Source organism: Sipha flava, unplaced genomic scaffold (genome assembly GCF_003268045.1).
Source record: "Sipha flava isolate LNK unplaced genomic scaffold, YSA_version1 49_pilon_pilon, whole genome shotgun sequence".
Taxonomy (NCBI): Eukaryota; Metazoa; Arthropoda; class Insecta; order Hemiptera; family Aphididae; genus Sipha; species Sipha flava.
The window spans coordinates 2,147,419-2,172,717 of record NW_020273360.1 but is presented as its reverse complement, the minus strand read 5'-3'; positions in this window follow the sequence as shown (position 1 = coordinate 2,172,717).

Sequence of the window (25,299 nt, the reverse complement as noted above, 5' to 3'; positions counted from 1 at the left end):
ATCAAAAGTCATTTTTTCCTTTTCTATTCCACCACAGTGCTCGTCCGGAGTACGATTTTAAATCATAGTTCCAGAACAAGATTTATGTCATTCATGTATTAAGTTATCATGGTGACAGTGTCAGGGAGAGGGCAGAGGAGCGAGTGTGGTATTAACGATTATCAAATTTTGACTATTTCTCTCGAAACATTAAATCTAATCGTGTTTGGTTAGTCGTGTTATTAAGAACGGGTTTCCAAACACAATAGATTAGTAAAAACAGCCATACAACAAATTGATTCGTATTCAAATTAAGACAAATTAAATATAACCCATGCTATTTATTTTATACTGTACGTAGAGACGAGACGCACACAAATATATTGACAAAGAAAATTTTAATCATTTGATATATACAAACACACACACACACACACACACACACACACACACACACACACACACACACATATTCGTATATATATATAAATATATATATCTATGTAAATATTTTTACATTAGACCGAAACAGTAAAAACATTAGACTGGTGACGTATTGTGCAGTGTGTACAATAATATATTATAGTGACAATAAAGTACCGATTGGCTGACTATTTTTTCCCCTTGAGCTCAAATATAAATAACGTTTGTATACTGTCTAATCCGAATGACATTCTGTCTGCAGAGTTTTGGAATAATTTTCTCCGTGCTGTCCACAATACGAATTCCAGTGAATCGCGCGCAACCGACTGCTAGACGTCCATTACAGAGCCGTTCACGTAGGGTGTTTTTTATACTTATTATTTTTTCTTTTTTCGTTGAAAAGTCATAACCGATGGTGGTCCTTGAAGCGTGTTCGATTCATATTTCCTTTCAGAGACGAATTTTTCACTGCCATCAATTCGTTGATGAGGTTATTGGATTTCATTTTATCTGTGGTCGTACGCTGTACACAATTCGTTAGCGTCATCTTTGTGCCATGGTACCCGAAAGGGACTGTATACTAAAACGAAGTTTATTTCGCTTTTTCATTTTTGTATTTTTTTTTCTTTTTATCGTAAAATTATTATACTTGGTTTCTAGTGATTTTTCTCGTATTCGTGCGGTGACCATTTCATGGATAACCTTGTAATTCAATTCTGTCTGTATATGAAGGCGTTGCTTGATACAAGGGGTGGGGCATGGAGGCTAAAATCTCTCCCTTAGACATTTGGTAGAACCATACTGGACTTGGGTATTTAAAATATTTAAAAATTAGACGTAAGAAAGAGTTCGTACAAATCGATATGTAACATTATAGCACTAACTCCTTTTACTATTTCCCCCACCTTTTTTCATGTCTAGATCAGTACCAGTTTATACGGTTTGCACGAATGCGTCAGTTCGTTTACTGGTGCAATAGGTGCAATTAACAAAAGTTAATCAATACCTTGTGTCAATACATTAGTGCCTGGTTTAAGTCATGGTCACCCCTTGCGCCGACCACCCACTCTAATCGGAGGCCTCTTAAAAATAAAAAAAATAAGAATACGTCGATTGATATAAATTCCATTCGTTCCTTCGGTGTATCGTACTAAAATCAAATAATAACAATTACAACATAAATGGACTAGAAATAAATCCACGTCTCGTAAACAGTTTTATAGTTATTTGATTTAACATTCGTGACCGAGTCGACGGTCGCACGCTGCAGCCGTAACTCCGCGGCGGCGATTTCGTTATCGTGCGAATCCTACCGTAGTATGCCATAACAGAGCATATTTTAATATACGAAGTACACGGAACTAGTGCCGTCCAGGGATGATTGAATTTTACCCAGTGGTGGGTGATCGTGTGCCACTAACCAACACATTCTCATAACGACCGTAATGACAAGAGTTGATTTTCCCTGTTGGTTCCTCTGTAAAAGAACACCACGTCTATAAACTACGATGGTAGACGGTTTCATTGAAGTATCACCTATTGAAAATCATTAAAAATATAACTTATGATTTTGAATGAGTTACGGGCAAAGTCGCGTGGAATCCGCGAAACGTTCGAGTTTGTCCGTTCGAACGGCGCAATACGTATTCGCATCGTACACCTGAAACCCGATCGCCGCATACACCAGCGTATCCAGGATTCATTTAACGGGTTTTAAAATTTAATAGATTTATGATAAGTTGGAGGGGCTCTGCTCCCCCGTATTACATTAATAAATACTATGTATTTATATAAATTGTATATTATATAATACAATATATAATGTATTATTTCTAGTACTCGTGTAGAGCAAATTATTCTGTAAGTAACTTTGCAATTTGCGAAATACTATAAAATACGGTCGACGGGAGGTGTTCTAACACCTAAATCACTCCCCTAAATACGTCCCTGGCTGCACACGTTTAACGCGCGGTACGAAACAATCCGTGAATTTCCGCACAAACCAATTGATTTTTGTGTTTCGAGACGACTACGTTCGGAACGCAAAAATTTTACGGTCAAGTTTGTTCGGCCGTTCCTCTGGGCCAGCATCGTCATGTTGGGCGTCAAAAAGTACCAAATGAAATACAAAAATACGCAATCGTCGTTACATCGAAATCTCATTTCGCTTCGCATCGCTCATGGACTACGTGTCCGATGAGGTCGTTCGCTTTTAATGGTCGCAAAATCGCCCGCGGTTATCGCGCCGGAGGAACGCCGACATCGTACTGCGATCGCGACACATAGGTTTTCGGTGACAATTGTTTTTCCGCGCGGAAACGGTACGAGTTTCGAATCTTTTGCGTAATCGAAAAGAAAACCACGACTCGCTCGCGAGCAGAGAACGTATCAATATTTTTTCCTGTCATAATATGATAGGAGGCTATTGCTTTTAGTGAGATCCTTTTACAAAAAAATAATTCCATTTTTTTTCTCAGATTTAGTTGTTTGTAATAAATATTAATTAAAATAAGTTTTTTTTAAATTTGATGTCATATAGTATGAAAAAAAAAATTGGCAGCTTACTGTGGCCCCATTCAAATTGTGACCCGGAACCATAAAGCTCAAAGCCCTCCCCCCTCCTTGATCTAGCCCTATACGGTACCGTCGAAACAAAGAGAATGTCACCGCGGTTGTATTTATAGACGTAACGTACACGGCTACAATGTGACGGTGGACGAATACAACGCGCGTACACCATGTTGAAGTCAATACAAACGGGCGCGCAGCAGCGGCCTTTGCAGGTTAGTAATTATTATTATTATAACTATTATTATTATTATCATCGTCGAAACTAACGTGAAGTGAAGAGAGGCACGAGGCGTCACATGGTAATGTATTCGAGTTTTCACGTGTTTTCTACCGGTATTCGAACAACGCGGCTGACGTAATTCACGATGATTGCTTACACTGTAACTCCAATACTCGCGAGCACCGAAAATATCGAGGTGTCGTGCGTTCGACGTACGGTTTTCCGCACAATGTCAAAGCATTCCGTCGAATCCAGGAATCGAATGGAATAATGATTTATAATAACGATAATTAAATTTCACGGAAAGTTAAAACAACATAAACTGTAAACGAAATAAAACCCACTCCTTCGTCCGTCACTCAGTATTCGATTTTCACGAGCTCACGCACATAGACAAGTATATTAGTATACAAGTATGCTTACGCGTTCGTAATACGACGCACGCGCAGTCTCCGTGTACCTCCGACGCTGTCCAAACATCGTACCGTCTGATCATTGGAAAATAATGTAAAGTCTCGTTCGATTATTTGCATTCGGGTTCGCTGCGCATTGATGTACAGTCGGTCGGCCGTGTTCAAAGTAATTCGTCGGTTTAATTTAACATAAATATTTTATGAAACACAGTTCGTGGAATAATTAATCTGTAGGTTTGCCGATGGACCCTCGGTCACGGTCACGGAAACAACAATAAGAAGTTCAATCCAACAACAGTTCGCTCCTGAAGCCGAGTTACGCAGACAAAAGAAAAACTTTTGGTCTTAGCTGACTCGACTCGACAGAAATGGTTGCGCGAAAAATTGAAAACGTTTTAGACGTTCGGATCTCGCTGTGGATTCAATTTTTTATTTCTCAGAACAACATATTATTATTATTATTATTATTATTATTATTATTATTATTATTACAGAACGACTGCCTCGCATGAAATCGGATAATTTTTTCAATGGAATGATGGAAAAAAAATTCAATATACAGGGAAAACAATCTTGATTGTATTGATACGACTACAAACATGAACTTCTGTTATGTATTCCAAGAAAATATCTGTATGTACACATGTTCATATCGCGTTTATTTATAGTTGAAAATTGTTTTTTACTTGATCATCATCATTGTGTACAGGTATGAATTCCAGGCGAATGTAAAAAACAACTATTTATTACAATATATCGGCGCGTTTCTCGATCGGGTTAAATATCATTAAATTAAACATGATTGATTTATAAACACATCGGCAAAAAATTGAGATAAACGGTCAAGTGTGCGGTAGTATTCAAATGTTTTAACAAGACAATACGATTCTAATGTAACGTGCTTGGCGTTCAAATAAAGAAATAAATGCCATTTACATTCGATGCGCCAGTAAAAACGGAATACATTGGCAAACATACACTTAATGAATTAAAAATTGCATCGTCCGTTGAACTGCTACGTAGCGTACCGGTTAGTGTGAGAGAATGACTTTTGGAGTCTTTAAACGATCTACAACGCTAGTATGTATAAATACATAATGCATTTTCACGAAAAATAAATAAATATTAGGTAAACCGTAGGGGGTAATATAACTTTAATCTTGTATATTGTGGAATAAAACAATAATATACGATAATTTATCTACATAATTTATTATACGGTAAAACTAAAAATTTGTGAGCAATGGATGGCTGCAACGAAAGCTGTCGCGTAATAATTGTTATGCACGAAAGTCCATTATGTTCCATTTAAAAATCGAAGGCGTTATTACATTTTAATAAATGTATTTTAATGTTGCATAATCCGTCCGTGAATGCACTTGGGAAAAGTATCTCTCTCACACGGTAAACTTTTTCGATCGACTCGAGCGTACATCGGTATATAATTATATTACTATACAACGCATGTAGTTTAAATATGACTGGGCGAAAAAAATAGCGAAAAAAGGTTAACACTAAATTACGAACGGTACATGTGTGATTATTGTTGACAAATTATGTCCGACCGTAGACCTCTTGCACGTAATCCTTTATCAAATGCATTTCATTTTATTATCACGTTTGACAAGAATAAAGAATAACACCCAGTGCGAGATGGGCATGTGCACGAAATATGCCTATACCCGCGCGCATACGTGTTACGTACAAGGGCGAATCGGTAATATTTCTCGGGGAGCAGAAGAACGCGCATGTATTTTATAGTGAAAACGATATAAGTTCGCCGGAACTAGAGCACCGCTCTTTCCATTCCCTTTTCACCATTTCTCTCTTTCTCTTTCTCTCTTTCCAACTCTATCTATTTCACTCTGTTTTCAGAACGCACTCGAAACCCCAATTCGCGTGACATTACCATAAGTGTATACCTATACTTATGCGCGTACTGCGAAATGGAATTTTGATACTCTTTCGTCGGCCCAAGCACACACATACACGAACACAGATTGCTGCCTCCCGTTGATTGGTCGCACTTAAATATTACAACGACGAATCGATAAAGGTACGCGACGACGATGACGGGACGAAGATAACGAAAGCCAAAGCAAATACAGTGCCACCGATGCCGTTGCCGCCGCCACCGCTGAATGATTGGCGTATCTAATGAAACGGAACGTAGTTTGGCGACGGAACAAGGCCACATGGATGTACATAAATATTCGCGTGTATGAGTGCCTGTGTGTGTAGATATTATAATTTAAGTGATCCTTCTCCATCAAATCCTCTTCGTCCTCACCCGTACACGTCCCACACATCTTGACGCCGTACGACACGTGAAATCACTTTTACGCACCAGCCGCGCGCGCGCACTTACGACGACACGTTTATGATTTTTCGTTCGTAGCAAACAAACGTACAGAAATTACAAATAAACGTAATAAAAAAAGTATAACGTATTGGTGTCAGTGCACGAAGACGATAATTTCGTAAACTCGTCGGCGGACACGAAAAATAAAATATTTTTACGCAAAACCGGTCAGTGTTCGCCAAACAACAAGTTCTAAAAGAGCTAAGACGGTCGGGAGGTTGAATGCGGTATAATGTGACATGATAGGGCCGAGAGATTGCGAACGCTTGGCCGTCGCGATTCCCATGTCGATTTATGCCACTGTAAACCTCTTACGGAAACGGTTTTATTCAAATTTTTAGGCCGGGACGAGAACAATTTGCACCGCACCGCGCGGCGTCGAAGCGATAAAAATAAAAACGAACGCGATCGGACGGCCGTTTAAGACCGGGTAAACTTTTAATGGGCGTTAAGTTCACCCCGTGCCACACCCTCAAGGGAGACCGTTACGAACGTGCACAACTACATACGTGTTTCCGTGCACGCGTGCGGGTGAGTGCGTTTAATACACGGGCGCGTGCGATGCTTGTACGTATGGGCGCACACTATTTTTTTTTCGCTACCGCTAATGGAAGTAACGGAATGACTTTTTCTATCGCCGCCAATACCCCAGATGTTTCAGTTTTTCCCGATAATAAGATCACCCTCCGCCCGACCTTTGGACGCCCCCACCTGCTCGATCGGGCCATGATCATACACTACACGTGTCCTCGAACACATTCGTTCATTCTCCAATGGGTAGAGCCGCGGAATTACTTTCGGCGATAGATCCAGTGCCGCGTTAAGCTGTGCAGCCACCCCGGGATAAATGAAAATATGTCGCCCTTAAGAAAATTACAATTCAAAATTAAAAATAATATATGTAATAGAAATAATATATATTATGATTATACAGTCATAGAAGAAAAATTATAACTACACATTTTTTATTTTAAGTTCTTCCTCAAAAATTTGCCACCTAATTAAACATCATAAAATTTGCTACACCGGGAAATCGCTCCTACCCCTTGCCCACCGTTAAACGTGGCTCTGGATAGATTACGCATCCGTACGTACGGTTCATTCAAAGGCCACGCGCAATTATCCGCAATACGCCCGCGGTCCCGCGCGCACAGTCGACACTCACGAATGAAAACAATCATCGAAACATACCACGATCACTTGATTGTAATGACAGAGAAAGGAGGAAAATATTCATCATTACTCATATGTTAATGTGTTAACAAACGCGAAACTTTAAACTATGTAAAAACGGCAATGGCTAATGATAAAAATAAAAAACCGATTCTTATTAAGAATACACGCGCACGGACCAAACTAATTATCGAAAAAGACCAATTAATTTTGTTCGCGGGTCCAAATGTTCGTATTTTCATGTCAACAATTTATTAATTCTACGCTTTTTTATTTTTAGTACTGTTTTATATGTACGTTTTATAAAAAATGTTGACGAAAAAGTTTTTCTAAAAATCATTCCGCGCATCACTATTTTACTACAGTCGTATATATTTATTTTTATTTTTTATCACAATGGTTTTGGTTCTAAAACTATTTTAGTTCATATCATATATATTGATAATAGTCGAGGGAAATAATTTTTAAAAAACAATATTGCGTAGTACAGCCGTATATAATATTTTCTAAATTTAAAATGTTCTTTGCTAAAATAAAAATAAGATTGATAAAATATTATATTTTACAGAGAGAAATATAAGAGGGTTAAAATAAAATCTTCTAAGAGTTTTAAAGATATTTCACCGATACCGAACCAAAAAGGTTTTGGGATTTATTTTTAGGACGACGCGTTCTCCTTTAGCAGCTGCAGGCAAAGGTCATTCGATGACCGTTCGACTAATATTATTAACGGACGGAGGTAGAGACGGATGCATCAGATCGGAAACTGTAATTGGCCGAGCGACGTGTATCTATATAAATTACCGATCCTTCACAGTATAATACGAACGTGTTCCAGTCATCTTATAAAACCAAGCCTGGTCACTAACGAGTTAATAAATTAAAAGTTAAGTTAATTTAACTTATTAACTTAACTTATTTCATTATTGATAATTTGACTTAGCTTATTAACTTAACTCATTTCCTTACAAATTAACTTGAAATTTACGTATAATTTTTTTATTTATCCCAATTAAGTTAATTATGATTTTCAGTACCAGAAAAATATTTTTGTAAAATACCGCATTCGATAACAAGTTCATGGAATTTGGAAAAATTTAAAAAAAAATTTCGAAGAATTTTTAGATGAGACTATAATACTTATCTGGTATTAACTATTAATTGGGATCCCATAGGTCTCGGGAAAATCACTCAACCGTTTTCAGACTATTGAGTACTTATAAAAATAGCCATACCATCTATGAATTACATTACCATTGTCATGTAAAGTGGCCAAAAATCTATATAGTAGAACTCCTCTCATCCGCCCTCAGCTAGTCCGCCACTCTGGATGATCCGACCATAGTCTTATCGATATGAATATGGATTTTCCAATTTATAGTATATGGCTAGATAAATTTATAAAATGAATTGACCGTTTATCTATTTTTTTTATTTTTTTTATATTTAATTATTTATTTAATTTAATATATCTATGTAATTAAAAATAATATTTAAAATAATTTAATAAATAAATTTGGTAAATTTTATTTTCAAATGTTTCTTTATATTCTGATAATCCCATCTTTTTCACGTTCCGACCACACCTCCAGTTACGAAGATGATGGAGTAGACGGGTTCTACTGTATAACAAAAATAGGTACATATTATCATTGACTAAATAATTCTTAATAATAATTGTATCTACTTTATTATTATTAAAATTATTTCATAATCTATGATGTTATTAAATAAGATGGATATTATTAAATTTATTCAATAAGAGAAGAAATTGAATAGCTGCTCAACATTTTTAGATGACAATTTTATTGATTATTTTATTTTATTTGACTAAACTGTCCATTGTATTAGTTTATTTGTTTTGATTTTAATAAAATAAAATAATATTATGTATTTATTTTAATGTTTTGTATCAACTGTAGATATTTATTGCTTGTATAATTTTATAATTACACTTTCAGCTGCAGTAATTATTTTTAGTTTTCATACTGTTATCATATGTGATTTGTTTGATAAATGAATAAAAATAAACAATACATAAATTACCATAAATTTGACATTTGAGTGCTTAAAAACAATCCCAATAAAGAAATGTATATTTTTCAACTCTAATTAGAATCTAATAAGATTTTTCTGCGTTTTCATGATCATTAATGTTACATAAGATGTGTTGTAAATTGTTATATATCACTTATATCAGCGCTTGATTTAGATTTTTCTTTTTTTTTTTTTCTTTATTAAATTCACTTATTAATTGAAGTTAAGTTATATTAACGATATTTTTTAACTTAATTTTTAACTTAATTGTTGTAATTCTCATGCGCATTAACTTAATTGTTAGCTTAATTGAACATGAACTCAACTAACTTAACTGAGTTAAAAAATATCGTTAACTTACCCAGCCTTATATAAGACAGCGAAAACATATTTCATAGCAACCGATATCCGAACCGATTATGTTGATCACGAAACGAACTATTCGTTTTATCGTTGAAATAATTAGTTTATATCCATGGAAAAAGAGAGTTAACGAATTGTTAACGTATTATTACAATTACCGTGTTTCAAGATCTGTATTAAATCACCGTGTACACGGCTATACTTTTCGCTTGAAACCGGACTTCGGATACATTGTTTTACTTGTAGCCGTTTACCCACACCAACTTACGTACCCGCCACAGCGATAATACAATCCATTTCAGATCGCATCCCCACGCTGGATGACGAATTACGTGCGTTTGAAACGTTATTCCGAACGCACATGTCAATGCCATCCACCGGCGAAGCTGGTGTACACCCCCCCCTCCACCGGTCGACCACACATCGTGACGAGCCCGTTGAAATTGAAACGCATTGATAGTGAAATGTTTCAGGGTTTTTGGATTTTCGCCCGAACCAGGTTCGCCGCCTAGCGCCGCTACACTCTTGTTATTCGGTCTGCCTGTTTGTTTTCCGGAACAATACCGGAAGCTGAAATAATGAATTCCCTTCCGCGCCTGTCCGTCGCTAAAACGCACGTATACTTTCGTTTGCATAATAATAAACAATGTTTGAACATCCCGCCGAAGGCCCGTAGAACAGCGGTCGCAGTCGAACGGAATTTATAATTATTGCCCGCGGGCTCTGAAAACCGTCTTTAACGAGCCCCGTCCGACGAAATTAATTGCACGTGGACACAAATGTAATTCTCGGGCGAGGCGATACGTTTTAACCGGGGTCGAATTTGGGGCTGGCAGTGCTCTAGGAGTTAAAAAAAAATAAAAATTGAACATTCGACAAAATTAACGACGCGCACTGGAACACTACTTATCGGAAAATAATGATCATCACCTGTTGTTAAACGGCACCGTGCTTTCTTGGGGAGATGAAAAATGTAATATTTATCAATTGTGCTTTTAGCTTTTTTTCCCCGTATACCACACACACATACACACAGAAACGCATACATACACGCGAACGCATACAAGCACGCCGACGTCAAGAGGTTGGGAGTCTTTCGCCCAGAAAAATATTGGGTTCAACTCCTCCCCCCCCGCACACATTCACTGGCCGGAAGTAGTGCTACTGTAAACCCTTTTCCGCTTCCTCCGGGTTCGTACATTTCGCAATAATCTAAACTGCACAGAAGCACTGTAGAAAAGTAATATCCGGGCCTCGCACCGCGCCCAATCCGTATGTTTCATGTCTCATTCCAGGACATAATTTTTTTTTCCCTTCACTGAACTAAATAATATACACCATATATTGAATCGGTTCGCTGAAGAGGAAAAATCGCCAAGATTGACTACCCGTTCACCACTACTTTTTACACCAGTCATCATCACCAAAACTGTGCACTTCAGTCATACGGTAGATCTTTAATATTTGTATACCTTTTATCTCTCCATATTTCCATCACTGTTCTTCGTATCATCTCTTTTCTCTTTTCAATCCTTTGATATAGAAATAAAAATATGAGATTGAGCTTGAAACTACTTAAGAAAATTAAACTTCCCAAGTCTTCTTTTCTCTTCCGTAAAAAAAAAAAAATCGTTCATGAAATTGTATAATTTGCTCAAATCATTAAAATTGTTTTCACGTACATCAAAGATATCACAAACTGTGCCATTCAGCTATAAATATAAAATACACCTTTATGATTTCCGATAAACAAAGCAAACGTTTCGATACGGTTAATTCATTGTTATAAAAAGATTTTTGCAATACAATTTAAAAATACTTAAGACACTTTAATCATACAAATATATCCCATCAAAATTTGCAAAGTAAAAAATGTGTGTATATTGGTATATACTTTTATAAGATTTTACGACGCTATTGTGGTATTAAATTAATATTTTGTTCCGATAAATTCTCAAGTAATGTCTTGAATTGGTTCGGTTTGCAAATATTATAAAGCTTTGTTTATAATTCTGGCGTCAGTAGAGTTATTATTTTTCATATTTTCATCCGCTTTCGTTATTATAAAGTAGATTACGATTCAAATATTCAAATCAATGCCGCACGCAAATCCATGCATACTTTTATGATATCACATCACTTTTCAAACAAATAATCATACCTAACTAACAACGGCTATCCATATATAAAAGCCGAATTTATGAAAATATAGACCGTTTTAAAATATTTTTCTCAGATCAAACTTATAGAAATAACATGATTTATAAAAATGATTTAATAAATTCCCGGAACCATGTAAATATATAGTACAGATTTATATTAAAATTATTAAAAAAAGAACATCATTATCGTCAGTGGCAAAGCACGAGTATTTAAGTTGAGGAGGCATTAAAATAATAAATTACAGCCCCCCCTCATTTATAACTTTATATGTATTTATGATAAAAGGGACATGATCTTTTATTTTTTTATTTCATATTTTTTTTCGTATGAGTAGTTTATTATTCCATCATTCAACATTTCATTAATTAAATCATCAGGCATAGTGGCGAATGGCAATAGTACAATATTTTAATATTTAGATACAAATATCACACTAAAAATAAATAAATCGTAAAATAAAAATCAACCAATAACTACGATTACAAAAAATTGCGTTGAACGATAACGCATCAACGCGAAAAGCAATGACGATTACAATAATGTACCTAATGAAATAATAAATACGAACGCGAGACATGTCTCATAACACAATGATAAACCTCACTCAATAACCTATTCCCCCTGTACAGCGTGCCTTGAAAAACGAGATGCTGCAACGCGTCGTCTCATAATATTAATTTTTATACCTGTATTTGGATGTTTATAAAATTAACTATTACACCACAACGGACGACAGCTCGCGTGCACAGTCTAAAACTAATCTATTTTAAGAATACTAATACGGTTTGCCACAAAAGTAAAACTATAATAAATATTGAAGTATTTATTATATAAAAATAAATAAAATATTATATAACCAAATTATGTATCCGTATTAAAAGTAGATAGACATTGTCTTATTGTCTCTTATGACGCTTCGCCACTGATTATCATTATCTTACTGTTACCATATACTCGTTAATTGTAATAAAATCAATATTTATAGTTTCAGCAAGATTCATATGTATTAATTTTTCGCTATCAGTTTTAATCACAACAAGGGGAACTAATCGACTAAAACGTATTGTTTCTATTAAGAATATCAAATCGTTTTGTTAAATCAGGTAACATAATAGTGTCGTTTTTTCAATTTATACTAAATACGAATCAATAGCTTTTTAAAAGATTATTTTTTTTATCCATTTATCTTTTGTCTGTTCAAACAGTACTGCTTATGCATTTCGTTATTTCGTATTGTACTCGAATGATATCCGTTAGCGTATGTCGAAATTGACAGTGTCTGAGTAAGAGTTATTGTGCTCATCCACATATAATTCCAATTATCGAACGGTGTATGGTAGTAGGGTTTAATATTTAAAACGTTCGGAGGTTAATGCGGCGTTATACTTTAAAAACCTTCTACATAATAATATACCGTTAAATATAAAAATTGTTTATGGTATTTTCAAATAATAACTAAATATAAAAAAAAAAAAACCGACCTTATTACTTAATCATTTCGGACTTTTGAAAAAAGTAATTTTTACGTTTATTTTAATATCAGTGTCGCGTCCGGGTAACATGGTAATGTGCCGCTGCTGCTATCGTTTTACCATGTAGATATATTGCTCTGCAGTAGTAACTCCGACAAGTGAACGATCACGAGCCGTTGCGTATATTTTATATCGCAATATATATATATATATATATATATATATATATATATGTGTGTGTGTGTGTGTGTGTGTGTGTGTGTGTGTATGTGTGTTTATAAAGTATATTATAATATAGTAGTGCACTGGAAAATCGTTTAGAGAAAGAACTAAAACCATTTCTTTTCACTCGCCATTTATCTCGAGTTCTTGAAAATCGCGTACATACGAGTTCCGTCGCAAATCCTATTTCATTCCAATTGATACACACTCACAAACACACAGATACGCGCGTGATGTAACTATACACATATACGTATATTTTATTATATATATTATAATAAAACGTCGTCTGATGTTTCGGATTGCCTCCATCCGGTGTTTCGCGACCGCAGATTGTTTTCCGTTCCTGAAATTCACGCGATAAAACTGTCCCCTTGACCAGTGGCATAATTAAGGTAATATAGCTGCATTAGGTCCTACATCTAGGATACCTCTCTATCTTTACAGGATATGAGGTTTTTTTTTTTGTGTCTTTATAAATATGAAAAAAAATCGTTAAAAAAAAGCCCGTTAAGTAAAACTTTGACCGTCTTTTGTTAATAAATGTATACCTACGTTTGTGTTATTAATTATTTATTGAAAAAAAAAAAAAAAACTATCGAAACACGCGTTTCACGTCGAACACATAGTTTTATTTTCATTTTTTTTTTTTATTTTTCACAGAACGGGAAAAATTACAGTGTTATTATTACAGAATTATTTAACAGCAAGAAGAACGCAGATACATAATTTCAGAAAAAAAGAGGTAAACGGGTATTCATTAGTAACGCACGTCATCCTGTAAATTGACTTATTTCACGAATGATCAGTGATACGGGAAAAAGGACCATGTGAACTCGAGTAGAAACTATGGATCTTGAAGTTTGGTCAGCTTTAAAGTTCAGAACGATCAATAGAATCATCAATGAGTTTTCGTACCAATATCTGGTTGGCAAACGCAAACCTGTTTGATAGACCTAGTCCGGTATCGGTACCGATCCGTAATAATGAATGTAATAATTCACGTTCCAATACAAATAGAAAAAAGATCCTTTAAAGTTTTACCGCATGACGGACCGAATTTTAATACTAACGCCACCGGTCGAGGTCGTACGAAACGGATTTAGAGCGTACCTGTAGTACCAACACTGCGGTGTGGTAATCGAGTGACGCATTTGTTTCCGTGTCGATTCGATCGGACACGCTTAAAAACGACGAAATTGCGTCTTTAATACGATCGCAAGCAAGAACGGCAGCTCTTCGCCGGTGTCGCGAAACCGCTCGGACGCGCAGTACAGCAACACATATTGCAGTGGCAGTTCTTGAGAGGCCACAAGGGGAGGGGCAAGGGCTTATTTGAGTTGAGGCCATAGGGGGAGGCAAAACTAATTTTTATTCAATAAAAACTTAAAAATAATTTACAGTTCATAACAGGGGCGTACCTTGGGGGATTTCGGATCCAGACCCCCCCTCCCAATGAAATTTCTACATACTCAATGATTTGATAGTAAATAGTACATAGTGTATTTTAATTTCCCATTATCTTCAATATACAAAGTTTATAGATTATATAATATAACTATAATGTATAAACCATGTTTAATTTATACTGCTTTATAAATATTATTTATTATTGTTAATTAAATAATGTATTTTTTTATAACATTTTACTACCAAATGAAAATTGATTTCAAATTATAGTACCTACCTATTATAGTAAACCTTTGTGAAGAATATGTGTGATGTGTGTATAACTATTGCAGTGGCGTATATAGAAAATATTTTCGAGAGGGGCTACTATGGACAGAGTTAAATTACCACTGCTATCTAAGAATTACTAACAAGACACAGTAGGTAGTAATCTACAGAATGTCCCAAAACGATTTGACCTTGGACGCAAATTATAAATTAGCATAAAGTACCATTCAAATATGACAAACGTTTAAAATCATTTTTAGTTTATACATTTCGAGGGAAGGGGCTGTAGCCCACTAGGCACCCTCCTATATACGCTACTGAACTATTGTGGCTATTACTATAATTATTAACAGTTATTATTATTATTTGTTATATATTTGTTATATATTTGTTGTATATTATTTATTGATATTGAATTAAACTATAATTATAATTAGAAAACAGATAAAATAAAAATTTTGGACCCCCTCTAAAATATTCCTGGTTACGCCTCTGGTTGATTACCTACAGCTCATGTTCCTGTTGTTCATTCAAGTAAATAAATAAAAATACAAGTACCAAATTAAATTAAATATTTATTTAATAAATATATTTAAAGCATACTGCATATAAAATAAGTATTAATAATAACAACACAAATAGTTGTTATACTAAAATTGTACCTTCAGTCTGAAACGAGTATATAAAAGAAAAAAACAACAATTAAGAGAGGTAACTTAATTTAACAATTTTTTTTTTTTTTTTTTTAATTATAAATTAGCAATTATACAATTCGTACGCATATGGTACAATAAGCATAAGGGAGTATAGAAATAAACTTTAGTATAGTGATTAATTATAAGTATAAGTATACAATAGTTCCTACTTATATATAACACTAATATTATTTTGCATGAAATGCGTGAATTGAAGAGGTCGTCCAGTAAAAATACTTCGGCGGAAATTTAACAAATATCTATGTAGAAAACATAAGGTTGATAAGTTGTCAAATAACAAATTCCAAATTTCTTTGTTTCATTTTGGTAAATTTTTTTGATTGTTCCATCAATGGATACAATAATATCTTTATGCACATACAGCAAAGCCAATACTGTTAGTCTATGCTGGCCTATTCTTGATCTTAACTATGTTTTCAATTTACAAAAATATATTTTTAGTCAATGTTTGCAAGTTAAAGAATATGGAAACAAATATTGTCAGTTATTATTATTATTATTTGGTTATGGGCTTCTAACTCTATAAAATACACAAATATGTATGCATTTGTATACAAAAAAATAACTAAATACCTATGCACAACAAAAAGTACCAGATATTATGTTGTAAAAAAAAAAAAAAATAGGCGAGTAAAATTATTAAGGACTTATATAGCTTTAATAAATACAAAAATAAACAATATGCATAAATGCTAAAAAAAATGACTAACTAGTAAATATGGGGTCAAAAAAAATGTTACTTAAAATTACTTAATACTATCTGATAAATACCTCGGTTATGGTTGTAAATGTCTATAACCGTAGAAATATCCTTGGAAAATAATACCACTATTCGTTCCACAACCAAAAATATTATGATATAAAAAAAGGTCGATAAAAAAATTAAAACGAAAATTATTTTTTATTCAAACTTAATTAACAGTCAAACTTCTATAGGAGCAAACATTGTTTGTAAACAGTTAACAGTTTTGACATAAAATTATCGCCATAACGTTTCGTCGGGAAACGAACGGTTCGAAATCGTTGAACGCGGGTTCACGTTTCGCAATAAAAACAAAACTTGAGAACTTATTTGAAACCCGGTCGACGACGGCTCGAGTGATCAATCGACGTAGTCGTCGAACGCGTGCACGACTCGATGATCGTCGGGAAAACTGCGCTTTCGTGGTTTCTCGCAGGACGCCCGCGTTGCAGAACTCGTCATGTGTTCGCCGGGCCTAGTCAAGTGCAATAATTTAACGTACGTCGCGGACAATGACTTTGGTTCAAAATCGAAACGCGAAACCCTTAAGACGCTCGCGTATGCAATACCGAGACGTTTGCGTCGTAATCGTGGACCACGTGGCAAACCGGACCAGTGACCACACGATCTCCAGCAGGTCGGTACCCTCCCAGACATTTTTTATTTCCTCGCCACAACAGCAGCGTCATCTTTCGGGACATCTTTCTTTTAAGACGACCCCTGCGTTCGAAGTCCCTCGTTTACTTTCTTTTCAACGTAAAAGTAAAATATTAATGTCCCCTTCCCGTTTCGGACACTCCACGGTACCAATACTATAACTTGCAAAAAGTGATTTTTGTCAGCGAAAAAATAAATACCGTTTACCGTCAGTCACATCGTACGGCAATTTGCACTGCGGTCGTTTGAAGCTCGATGCAGTACGACCGACGAATAATGGATTCATGAGAACGTTCAAGCTCTCTCGGTACCAACGTGTTACGACAATGTTCTAGTCGGACTCGGTAGCACATTCACGTGTCGTTTTCACTAATGCACGAACGATATGTCTGTCGTTCCACAGTGTAACATATAATTTTTAATACCACATAATATTAATAATTATCAATGCTGTAATATTATCTGGCCGGAACGTCCATGCGTATTGTTAATACGCATTGTGCACTGCACGTCAAATCCGCGGTTCGTTTTATCATCGATTTGAGGATTGATTATCGCGTCCGCGCGATGCTTTACACAATCCGACCACAGGCAGTGTTGCGGGGTCCGATGTCGGAATAATAAAATATAATACGTTCAATTGTATTTTATTATATTTGTTTACAAACGGACTAGGACGGCAGTATGCGTATGGTATGCGATTGACAATCAAATCGGCAAACGGCAAGTTTAAATTCGGTCGAATTAACATTGGCGGCGAATCGTAAATATTAATCGACTTGACGTTCAATGCCTGTTAAAATATACGGGAAAATAGAAATGTACTGGCGCACGTGTATTCGGGTGCGTGTACCTATCGATGCGTGTGCGCGGACCGAACGTGCCTACTAATGGCTGTTCATTAACGAACAATAAATCCGAATCGGACGTATGCTAAACAATAATTTACAATAAGACCCGACGAACAATGTGATAATTACTAATTATTACTGGGCTACAAAAATAATGATATCGAACAGTATCGACCGATATTATGTCCAGCTCATCGTCGTATATGACACGCTGGCGAGAGTAACAAGGACGTTGTCATCGGTTTTCGTTTACTTTGTTTTCGATTTTTCAGCTCGTTCAATCGCAACATTGTACTTCGATGTATTTTGCAATTCAACCGTGTGCGGTTGAAAAAATACAATAGAAAATGTGAAGGATAATCAATGATTTTACTTGCACGTTCGGTCGGTATGGAGCCGAATCGTTACCCGGGCGGTTTTATCGAATTCGTGTGTACTAATGAATATCCATGAACGCGCAGCAGCAGTTCGACATGCAATCGAAACGAGACGAGATGCAAACACACGAAATAATCGAGTAATGGGAGTTTTATCGATATGGGATGTGCTAGAAAAACGTATTTTACATCGTTGAAATTGCACAGGCCTACATATATAATTTTGCAGCACTGTGTGTACGCAAACAGTTCTCGTCGGCGAGAGGTCAACTGATGGTAACATCATGGCCATGGTGAAACGAGATTTTAATGACACGTGTAAGAACACGCGGAGAAACGGGGACGTGGGCAACCCGATTTGTTACATTATAACGTAGTTCAGTTGGATTGTCACGATGGACGCGGATACAAGTGCGTGAAGTTGGCCCCATAAATCAACCTAGCGACTCCAAACCTTCACAGACATTTTGAAATTAATTTACTATAATTTGCTATGAAGTTTTCAGAATTTGCATATCCGCGGTTTTTCCGAAAATTCATATTTTCTGTTCGAGGGGCCAACTTCACCACAGTCCCCAATTTTAAGCTAACGACTCCAAACCTTCACAGAAATTTAGCAATTAATTTGTTATAATTTGCTTTGTAGTTTTTCAAATTTTTACAACTATAATTTTTCTGGAAATTAAGATAATCGTTTAAATACAAGAGTTTTACTACTTCAACAAATTTTTCATCAAGAACAAAATGTTACAAATATAAAATTAATTGATTCAAGGTACAATGTTTCATTTATTACAATTGATTTATTAAAAACTGCACCTTCTGCCATCGAAAGTATTAAATACTCAAGAAGAGAATGCAAGAAAAATAGAAGGAAAATATGCATTCTAACAATTATATTGAAAATGAAGCATGATTTTTACAATTTTCAAAATGCTCTGAATCAATATTTATTAGAATTATACTATGCATGCGTTGAAGATAACTGCGATTGAATAATAACATTTACAAGAGTAACTGAAAATCATTTTTTATTGAAATTGATATGGTAGCTGATGGACATCAATTTTCATTAAATTATTTTATGTGATCGTTCTGTTAAATAAGCATAATATTGCATCTTAATTCTTATAATATTTATAAATATATTATTGTTTTATAAATTACAGTTACCTATTAAGAATTTATAAAATAAATTAAAATATTAAAACATCAATGTTCAGCTTATTCACATATAATTACATTAAATGTTTAATTTGTTCATTGTTGGTATATTCTACGAGGAATAGTTGGATATGAGTCTTAACATTATATCCGCGTATGTAAGATGATTAAATAGATGTTGGAAAATACGTAATGATTTAATTCAAAAAATTCAAAAAATTTCAAATCCTGAAAGAATACATATAAATACACATTTATATGTGAAAACCTAAATTTTTTTTTTTAATAATTGTTTTAAGTTAATTTTAAATAAATATAAGAAATATTTAAATAACTAAATTGTTTGAGAAATTTTTGTTAATGATTTATGATTAAAAAAAAAAAAAAAAAAATGTAATAAGAAAAACAATAATAAACAATCTATAATATAATTGATTGCTTGAATATAGGATAATTTTAAAGATTTTATATGATTTAATTTTAAAACGAAGTTAAAAAATTACTAGGAATTTTATCATCTATAGTATTACTATAGGTGAAAAGTAACATTGGTTTTTTTTGACAAAATTAGATTTACTTCAGATTTAATGGAAAAAATATAGAAAGAAGACATCAAAAATGATACTTTAATTAATTTTAATATTAAAACTTTTTAAATATGGGGGAGGCATAATAGTAATTATTTGAAAATTATGAGTTTGTTTTCTTCAAAACGTTTTGTATTTAATCTTAATAAAAATATTTTTTAGTCTTTCAGAATGAATTCAAAATTACAAAATTAATAAATTATATACACAGTGTGTTATAAAATTATTGAGTGTATTCAATCACTTATCTATTTAACATTTTGAAATTCTGAGTAAAAGAGGAATGTATTTGAATTGCAAAAAGATTGATTTAAATTGTGTATACAATTTTGACCAGAAAAAGTGCTCCGAGACTTAAAAACCTAGTACTCTCTAAATTAATCTAAGACACTTTGATCGGATTAGAAGGTATATGTAAAATTGTAATCATACAAGTGTTTTTACTTGATAACTAAGAAATATAATAATATTTAAATTTAAGTAATTTAGATATGCTCACGAAGCCCTTAAACTTTTTTCGTGAAGCCCTAGGACTCCGCGGAGCACAGTTTCAGAACCATTGATTTTATCAATTATAACCAAATTATTTTGAATTTCGATTATACAGACCGTCAAAAAACGTTGATGTACGATAATGTGTAAAAAACAAAATCAATCAATTATTGTTTAATCTCCATGAATAATTATTACAACAAAATGGTTTTATTTTTTTGCTTTTTACATATTTTTAAAATATTATCATTTGGCCCTATTATAGTCTGGGGCAATGAGCTCGTGTGTTTGATACATGCAATATACACGGTTATTGCAGCACTGATTCTTATATATTATGAATATAGATATAAATAAAATGTATTGTAATAAATAAATTATTGTTATATTGAACATCCGAATATTTTCAGCATCTTACAACGGGAAATATTCTATGAATCTTATATAAATATTTTTGTAAATATTAATACTCATATTTAAATATTACATTTTCTTCATATCTTTAAATTTATTGCACTGAATCACTAAGACTTTTTTTAAATTCTCAACATCTGTTGATGTTATCAGGCGTGATTTAAGTATACCAAGTCAAAAATGTTTTCTTGGGAAAACCGCGAGAATTCAAACTCTGAAAACTACATAGAAAATTATAGCAAATTAATTGCAAAATATCTGTGAAGGTTTGGAGTTCAGGAGAGATTGTTCGCGGTTGCCGAATTCGATATGCGAATGCCAAACTCCCGACCATCGGCGTGCACCATCTTCACCGGCGTTACGTCGTGGTGTGTATCATCCACAGTATGCGTGCGTTTATTTTTAAACATTTTCGTTTATTTATTTTTAATTTTTTAATTTTTATAGCATAACGATTGTTATTATTATTTTCGCCTGGTGCTTTGCCAATTGGTCGCGCGAGTCAACCGGCTACGTGACCTATGGATCAATAATCCATTATATATATATAGTAGTAAACCTACGCCAGCACCACGTCCACCGACAGCGGTACGAAGCTTTCACCTCCTTCTCGGCGTCCTGCACGTCGTAGGTATTGCCGCCACCGCCCACGCGCTTTACTACGGTGTAATATTTTCTTACGTGCCACATTTAGGATGACGTTTGACCCGGGTTTTTGCACGCCCCCCTCCCCCCATCTAAAATCCAATCCGCGTTGCCGTTACCTCTCCACCGGGCGGCTTAAATCAAAATAACGTCTGAATTATTATTACGTCCCCGAGATCCGGGTCCCGGTGTTCCAGTCAAATCATTCCTGCGGAAAATATTACCGGTGGGGGGATAAGATTTTCCTAGGCATATTTTACCCCCGGTTCAATTATCTTAAGTTATCGTTACCCCTGGTAAGATTATCCTAGGTTAATTATACCCTCTTCAGTGGGTACGATTATCCTAGGAAAGTTTTACCCCCCGGTAAGAATATCCTAGGATAATCTTACCCTTCTCGAGGTACAATATTCCTTGTAAATTCTTACAGAGAGGTAAAATCTTACCGGGGGTATAACCTAGGATAATTTTTCCGGGGGTAAAATATACCTAAGAAAATCTTATCCCCCCCTTCGGTAATATTTTTCGGGGATATGATTTGCTTGTTACTTCGGGTCTCATTGATGGCGCAACCGTTTGCTCGCCAACCGATTAATTGTATGCTCATAAAGTTGAACCCCAACCGTCTGTGGCCAAACCAAAATTGCTTATCGATAATGTCATAATCGGTGTTTCCAAATTGCGTGCGAATATCATTATTTGGGAAGAATTTCGTGCGCGATTTTCTCGCGATACAACCGAATTGAGTGCCGCGGTTTTTTTTTTTAAATTTATCAATTTTGAATGCATATTTTTGATATAAGTTTATATTTTTACGCATTCTTATTTAAATAGAAAATTGTTAAATAACCTTAATAGACTAAAAAAATTATAAATGAACAAATAATACATTTTCTGTTTATACAAAAGTTATATAAACAATTGTTAAACAACGTCAAAATATATAAGTTTCAAAACTTTTCAGAGTATAATAGATTTAAAAAATAATAAATATATAAATAGTGTGTTGCAATACATTGAAATAATATAAAAAATATTAAAAAAGTCAAAAAAATATTAGTAAACAAATAAATATACAAATGATTTAAGAATATAAGTATAAAAATGCTATAAAAATTAAAAATTAAACTGACAAATTTTTGTATGCCAAAATGTCTACGAACTCCAAACGGGTTATAACTTGATTTTTATCTGACGCATAATTTCATGAATATAATTTTCTTTTTCCATTGTCACCCGTCGTTTTTATGTTTGATTTGAGCTACGTATTTTGATGTAAATGTCAGTTTGTACATTTTTTAAAACTTCTAAAAATTGAAATATAAATTGGATATGAAGAGTAGAACATACTATTGAGTTTCGAATGAAACGATTCACAAGCATTAATAGTACGCATTAAACTGTTAGAAAACTCCGCCCATATTGATGGTGGAAATTTACTGCTTTGTAAAATGTAATTTTTTTCAAAAAAGTCACAAAAAGCATTTAATTGCTGATTATTTGGTTTTATAGTCATGAGATCTTCAAAAAAACATTTTTGAACTTCCTCAGGTTCTAAAAAGGATAAACCAAAGCATACTTTTAAAAAATTCCCGATTTCTGATTTTTTTTTAAAGTTCTTACTTAGGCCAAGTGATTGGATTTTTCTCCACATAGTCTGGCCCAAGTGAAAGCGACAGCCTTTACAAACTACTTCGGGAAAAATCTCTGAAATTGTCAAGTGAATAGCTTGTTCGAAATCAGCGTTTTATACGTTGTGTAAAAGTCAAATTTAATTCACCAATTTTATCTAACAAATCAGAAAATGCATCTTTATATATTTTTGTAGTTTGCCTGTTAATAAAAAAAAATACTAGCGGGGTATAATTTGAATTTTTAACTCCATGAATAATAAATAATTGATAAAATGGTTTAGGACAACTTTAAAACGTACCATCAATATATAAAATGGCACATTCAGTTAAATATTTCAAATTAGTTTGTGTTGAAAAAGCTATTATATTTTTTTCTGAATTATTAATTAGCAAAAATAATTTATCTCGATTTGTTTTGATTTCACCTAAATTTGTTAGAGCCAAATATAGTTGATCTAAATTTGTAGGCAACTTTGGAATCGTAGTTAAACGTGCATAGTGAATATTTTTTCTTATACACATCGTGTCTGTAGTAGTTAGACTACTTATATCTCCTTCACGTGATTCTCGGTATAAAATCTTACATGGCTTTTCAAACGGATCCTCCAAAGTTTTACGTTTTAATTTATTACTTATTTTTTATCGAGTTAAAATATTGACATAATCTTTTTCGTGGTCGTGATTTAATACACTAAAAATAATTTCACTATTTTCGTTTAATTTAAAAAATGATTTACACATACGTTTTGGGCATGCCCATATTTAAATATTTGTTAAAATGAAATTTATGACCATCAATTAAATATAGTTTTTTATTTTTTTCGCTAAACATAACACTTATTTCCATTTTTTTTTTTTTTTTTTGTTGTTAGATCGGTTTGATTGCTAACTATTAACTGACTGTCGAAAATTACAAATTGTGAAATTGTGTATATATTGTTACATACTATTCACTAATCTACTCTCATTCCTCGGAGAAAACCCACATTACTATCGAATTTACTATACTTAACTAAATATTACTATATTAAATTTACTACAGTATAAACTCAAATGATCGGCGAAAACCGGTCGTCTATTCAAACTTGTACGCCTGCAATTCGAATGTGCCACGAAAAATACGCGCATGCAATTCGGTTGTCAACCAACATGGTTTTTTTTTTTGGCTCGCAATTCGGATGCAGCCGTCATTATACAACTTCATACCTATCGTCATCAGGACGGCCAACTGGTCGAAAATCGTTTCCATTTATCGTATACTTGGCTGCGTAAAACATCTCGACCGGCCGATAAAATTGCTCTCCTCATGTGTTCGAACTTATTGTCAGCCGACTCATCTCGAACGGCCTACACATACGTCCCGGAAATAAATGCTCGACGCGTTTCAACTGTTTCGTCTTTTAACTCTTTCACATCGTCACTGAACGCATTGCAATACACCGCTGGTGTACGCGATTAATGTTTCGCACGCACCGGTCGGATGATAATATATAATGCGTTCCGTCTGCCGTCCATGGAAATATTACCTAGCGGGGATCTGAGCGCGGAAAAAAATTAAGTTGCTCGCTACGTTTGCGTTCTCCAGACCAAATGTTCCTTTCCCTGGAGTACGTATAGTATTTTTTCATCACGGTTGCAGAGCGTAAAGTCGTGCGTGCAGGTGTAGGTATTGCGTCGTTCGTTCGAAAAAAACGTCGGAGAGCCTACCCGTCATTGTATCGTTCTCGACACGGATTTGTTCAACACCGTAATTTACTGAGATTTCGGCGCGCGCGACCTTATAAAACATAAATATCGAATGACACGTTTTATTTTATTTATGTATACATAAATTTGTGTGTATGTGTGTATTTTTATTTACAATATATTTATATGTATTCTTAAATCGCTCGGCGGCAATATAATAATATTGTGTATTGTATTTTTTCCGGTTTCGATTTTCTCC